This window comes from Ochlerotatus camptorhynchus, unplaced genomic scaffold, assembly GCF_037179485.1.
Source record: "Ochlerotatus camptorhynchus isolate MF236.1 unplaced genomic scaffold, CSIRO-AGI_Acam_v1.1 ptg000062l, whole genome shotgun sequence".
Lineage (NCBI taxonomy): Eukaryota > Metazoa > Arthropoda > Insecta > Diptera > Culicidae > Ochlerotatus > Ochlerotatus camptorhynchus.
This window is the reverse complement of record NW_027040552.1, coordinates 11,065,896-11,072,479: the sequence shown is the minus strand read 5'-3', so window position 1 is coordinate 11,072,479 and position 6,584 is coordinate 11,065,896.

The window sequence follows — 6,584 nt, the reverse complement described above, 5'->3', positions numbered from 1 at the left end:
AGCCGAAGCCCCGCGCCACCCCTGGATACAAGCCATTACACGATATGCCCCACCCTCAACCGTTTTTACGTGGATTCCCGGGCACTGCGGTGTTCCTGGAAATGAGGCTGCGGACAGGCTGGCGGGATCCGGTCCATCTGGTTCCCGCTTCACCAGGAACGTACCACTCCTAGACGCAAGCGTTGGATCGCGAATATTATCATGGGAGCCTGGCAGGAGGAATGGTTTCAGTCGCGGACCACTTTCCTGAGAAAGATCAAAGAAACCGTACGACCCTGGCTAGACAGCCACAAGTACAAGGACCAATGGAACACGTGCTGTGTGTCTTCCCAGAGTTTCAAAGGCTACGCGAACAACACCGACTCCCAGAGAACATCAGGGAGCTAGTTGGCAACGACCCCTCGACGCTGGCTGCGCTGATTGCTTTCTTGAAGGACGCCCACCTGTACAACCAAATCTAGCACTCTCGTCGTTGGCTGCGCTGTCCGTGTTCTTCCACCTTCCTATTTTCCTGCCGTCGGGGTATCTCTGTCGGACTGGGGCACTGTCTCTTACGGTGGAGCTCTACCTTGTTCGCGCATCCATTCCTCACCACAGTCCCGATGTAACTCCTATTTTACATTAAGTTTTTTTTAAATGTTGTTTCAGAGCCAGCTTTACGTTACGTTAATGTTAGACTGAAACGTTTCCTTAGAGGCAGGCCCTAAGCCTGACCTTCTACTATCAAATGTGATAAACTAGCTGAAAATCACAAAAATAAAGAAAAAAAATCAGAGTAGTTCTGAGGAGAACTTCAGAGAAACCGCTCACCATCCCTCCCCAACAGGGGAGTTTGGTAAATAAGATGATCAACCCGATTCGTGCCTTCCTCAAAATTGACCTTTGCTCGCTATCTACTCTCTATTTACCATTTTCACACTGCCGTACTCTAACGGAACTATCAACTCTATACTTTCATCTCCTCATCTATCGTATAAAATGACCACTTTAAGTCTGATATTTTACGTTAAGTATCTCCAACAAAGTTCAAAGTAGTTCTGAGGAGATCTTCATAGTTATTCTGAGGAAAATTTCAGAGTAGTTCTGAGGAGAACTTTAGAGTATTTCTGTTGAGAGTTTCAAAGTAAGGCTGAGGAGAAATTCAGAGTAGTTTTGAGGAGAACTTCAGAGTAGTTCTGTGTAGAGTTTCAGAGTAGTTCTGAGGAGACCTTTAGAGCAGTTCTGCAGAGAATTTCAGGGAAGTTCTGAGAACTCCAGAGAAGTTCCATTGACTTCAGGAAAATGTTGTGAAATGTATGAAAATCCCCGGGAGCACCTGGAACATGTCTGGCCAGCGTGGCCTTGATTACTTAATATGGTCAAAAATGTTATTTTTGAATTCTCATGTAGTTTGATGTGTCACATATAGGTTCAAGTTTCACTCCTCCGGGGATATCCGGAACATGTCCGGATCTGACCACAACGTAGTACTGAGTACTTAATGTGGACCCCAATGATCTTATTTATGTGTCGCATGTAGGTTCAAAAATAACGTGGTCACTTCTCCGGGGGTACCCGAAACATGTCCGGACCTGGCCAACGTGGTCCTGAGTACTTAATATGGCCCCCAATGATCTTATTTTTTGAATTCTGTCGTAGTTTGGTGTGTCGCATAAGGGTGTTAGTTCAAGAAGATTCTGACCACTTCCCCGGGGGTACCCGAAACATGTCCGGATGCAGACAACATGGTTCTGACTACTTACTACGACCTTGTATGATTATTTGAAAATAGAAAATAATCAATTGAAAACATTGAGTACCTCTTAGGTTGCCGCTCAACCGCACCGCGTTTTTCCAAAATGTAGAAAAAACGCGATTTAATACAATGCCGCTTTTGCCGGAACGCGCTCATTGTGGGTTGTTAATCGGATTTTTTTTTCCTTGATTTGTTTTCAGTCGATCTTGTTTTCCTTGCTGAGCACCAATGCTACCGAAGCCAGGGAGGCAGCTCCCACACCTGAATCTTATCGACCCATCAACTCATGAACCGGGGACCAACGGCATTACTTCCCTTGATCAGAGATGTTATGCCTCAGAACATCCCGGCTGTGCCGACTGGGATTGAACCCAGGCCTGCTGGTGTGAGAGGTAATCACGCTCACCATCAAACGGATTTCAGTGTATTGGAAAATTTGCACTATGCCGCTTTGCTGTTAGCATTGTGTTCAGCCCTTTACCCAGGACAACATCGTGTTTGATATTATCTAGAAACATAAATTAGACCCTTACTTTTGTTTTTGTTTGTCTCGCAGGACATTCCCCTTTTTAAAATATCTTAAATTTAGGGCCTAAGTTCTGTTTTTATTTGTCTCGGTTCCTTCCGGGGTTCCTAAGTCATAACCAGTGGGGTCCTGGGCAGTGTTGACAAAATCATCAATCAATTGATATTTTTCCACTCTCATACGCTCTTAATATCACGCGTGATACTGGAACAAAATATCATGCTTGATATCGATTTTACAAGCTCCTTTGAAATTGCGAGACTATTCACAACGTGCAAAAATCAAGCTGAGAGTTGACTCAACACAAAAATGATTCCCTTGCACATCGTTTTCTTAGAAAGAGAAGGTATAGCTTGCTATCTCTTTTTACTATTCACCGATGGCAGACACGAAATGACTACTAGAACTACACGAACTAGAGTGGGCAGAACTTGTTACTGTTTTTCAGTGAATGTATTTTACATTCACTGAAAAACAGTAGTGGCTTCTGTTCGCTCTGCTTCGTCATGAGATACGGATTTGAGTTATGACAAAAACTTGTAGCTAATAACAAAACCTACAAAAGCTCTATACATCATTTTGCGGAATGCTGTTGAAGAAAAAAGTTAGAGGCAAATGAATGTAAATGAATGCAAGAAATGAATGCAAATGATTTTCCATGCCTGGCCCATTCCATAGCAAAACGATATATTGAATTTCGTAAAAAATAGTACTTTTGTTCCTTATCGCAAAATATCAGACCATTATTTTTTTTATTTTGTCATTAGGGTGACCATTTCCATGTTAGCGTGGTCCAAAAAATCGATTTCTTTTTCAAAAATAACTTTTTTCTAGTCTAGTCTAGAATCTATTTTTTTTTATTATTATAATTATATATTTTCTGAATAGCATTTTCAATTACTTCTCATTTGATCTTTCAAATCGGCCCAGTGGTTCAAAAGTTATAAATTTTTGAAGAAAGTCATTATTTTTTGGACCACCCTAACATGAAAAGGGTCACCCTAATGACAAAAAATACTGATCTAATATTTTGAGATAAGAAACAAAACTACATTTTTTTACGAAATTCCGAGAACCACTACATCGTTTTGCTATGGAATGGATGTATAATTACCTCCTTTATGAAGCTTCGTGGCAAAAATAGTGCGAAATCTGTTTGCATAGCAGTAGGGTTGCCAAAAGTAAATCTGTGTTTTTGCCCATAAAAATCTTTTCATCTTAGTTTTTGTCCAGAAAATCTGTGATGATCAGCGTATCCAAATACGTAAAGCAACCAACGATACAGACAAAACGGTTGCTACGACTACCATGACAAACTCTCTCTGTAACATAGCTCAATCCGAGTGGTAGAAGCATAATGATATATTGCTTGCCTGCTTTGTTGCAATATACACGGATGAGGACAAAATTTGATATGAATCGAGAAAAGACATAACAAAAAAAAATCCCATTAACCCACGTGTATCATCTTCGGCTTTACTTCGTGAAGCAGCTTGCCAACAATGTGCTCGTTTCCTTCTACCGCCCCGAGTGAGTTGTGTCGCACGGGCTGCTTGTCATCAAAAAGAAGGAAGAAGATTATATCATTATTGCACTTCTGACATAGCGTTATTATTCGGTTCGTTGATCGCTTGTCATTTTGTCATTTAGAGATATTTTTGATTCCTTGGTGATGATATCTGTGATGATAATTTAAAAATTTCCTTTGAAAGTGAGCCATTTTTTCTAATAGAAACAAAAAATAGATAACAATATATGTATCATAAATTGCTTATGGTTTGGCAAAAAAGAATACCTCTGACAGTTCTCATTCTCCTTTTTAATTCCGCAAAAAATGCATGCTTAGATATATAAGTTAGTGATGATAAAATAAGTGAAAATAATGTTTTGTTTTTGAACATCTCAAGTTTTATTTTATAATGTTTGATCATATTTTAAAAATCTGTGTAAACTGTTTAAATCCTAAAAATCTGTAATCTGTGGTTTGGTTTTAAAAACTTTGAAAAATCTGTAGAAATACAGAATTATCAGTAGTTTTGGTAACCCTGTATAGCAGTGGTTATCGAAAGAGAAAGTCTTAAAAATACATCAAAGCTTATACGACCTTACGAAATGTTTATCGAGATATTCAGAGTGGAAATCATTCCTTTATTTCTGGGTTTCCACATTTTGTTCATATATGTACCAGTTCTGATAGCGATTGTAAGAATGAGGATAGATAGGATAGACCAAGATTTACAATAATATTTATAAAACAGGGAAAATATTGTCAATAATGTTCAATGACATAAAGTTATATTGTCAATTTCCATATTGAAGAAAATGAAAGTAACATTGAAAATACGATTATTGTGAACATATTGTCATGTGGAACGTCCGTTTTAGATGTATAGACCGTGGTATGGGGTAAATAATAACCTATAATGCTTCACATCACAGAGTGTCTTTTGGATAGATTTCTGATTAATTTTCTTTTGAAAACCCACACTCTAATAAGAAGGAATTCTTTAAAATCGTTATATGGTAACTTTGATCTTATCTTCTGCACGGAAAATCCCACCTTAACGGTAAAATGTTTGTTAGAAGAAAACCCCGAAAAAAACTGACACCCGTTAAGAAGCGAATGGAGTTAGCAGCAAATGGGAAAGTCCAACAATGGCCAGCAGTTATTTGGAATGAACAAAGTTAGCAAAGCAATGTAATTTTTAAATGTCAATCTCATAACATCAGTCAAAATGTTGAAAGATATTAGATTCCATAATTCGATGATAACAAAAGCAAGCTATACAACGGTGGAAAAATGTCATCGATGGCTACTGGACCTACTGGAGCTTCGTTTAGTGACGAATGTGTTATACGATCAAAGATTGTGTCAGAAATGACATTCTTCAAATTTTATTTGCTTCCATCGGTAACGAAAAAGCACCGAGCCCGTTCCAGGTAATGCACAAAGTACACATAAATCCGAAATAATAGTTTCTACCATCTATGTAACCACATAATCCACAACGAGATGACACCTACTGCTACCTGTTGTTTCAACAACAGCTGAAAGTGAACTGAAATTTCTATATACAAAAAGGTTATTTCCTTTCATAGTCACGTCATTAAAAGTCATGATCCCACGAATGTTAAAAACGGTATGGATGCTAGGTACTCTAAGCCTATAAATGTCTAAAAAAAAGGCTCTGATTTCTAAAATACTGATTCGGAAAATTAACTGAACCCCATCCGAGAAGTGACACAGGCAAAAGAAAAACCCCTTTTCCAGACAACCTGCTTTCAAGCAACACTCCATAAATCTATACCAAAAAGCCACAGTCAAATAGAGAGCTCGAGAAGCCATTAAGAACGTGCTTTTGTCGTCAAACTGCTTTTCCTGGTTTTCACCGCTGGCACTAAGATACGAACTACCTACCTTAGCACAATTCCACAACGGAATCGTCAAGCAGGCCACCACCACGAGTACGATTCACGAACATCCAAACGGTACGGAACCGTGAAAAAAGTCGGAATTAGCTTGATACATGCATGTATGACGTGATGTTATTTTTTCATCCCCTTTCAAATACCATCCGAAGTGCTGTGACCAACCTCCATGCTGGTCGTAGAACCGTTGTTAGTCTACTCAGCAAGAAGAAACCAGGTGAAAGGCAAAAGTTGAGCGTTTTACTACGTTCATACAATTTGCAGTGCGCTGTCGCTTTTTTACGGTTGTCGACGTTTTTCCACTTTTCTGTTGAAGCTGCTTACGGTTCTTTGTAAAAAAAAATATGATGATTTTGAACCAACTGCAAAAACACACTACTTCACTTAATAGGGTCAAGAGTAGTAGATTGAAATCTGTATTAGGTAGGTTAGTTTTTACTCTGAATTAGAAATTCATTATTTTGTTGATGAGTAGGTGTTTATCTGTGCACCATCAATATGATCAACGATTTGCATATCCCCATACTTTCAATGAGTGGATTATTTTGCATTCATCGTAAAAACACAATCAATCATTGTTGTGAAGGCATACTCTTCTGAATAGCTCTACAATATGATTTTAATTAAATAAAACCCTTGCAAAAATGGAGCGAAAAATCATGGGGAAGATTTAATTACAATCGGCCATCAATGGGCTCTCCACATGTAGGGCATCATCATGCAGCCATTCTGGATTGCACTATTAAGCGAAATCCATGTACGTAGAAGGGTGGAAGGGTGATATTTGATGATACTTTAAATTTCAATTCTAGATAAAATGTCCTACAGGTAAAAATCTGGCTCTCATTAATCCGACGACTCGATAATAGTCAGATACCGCGGTCTCTTATACAG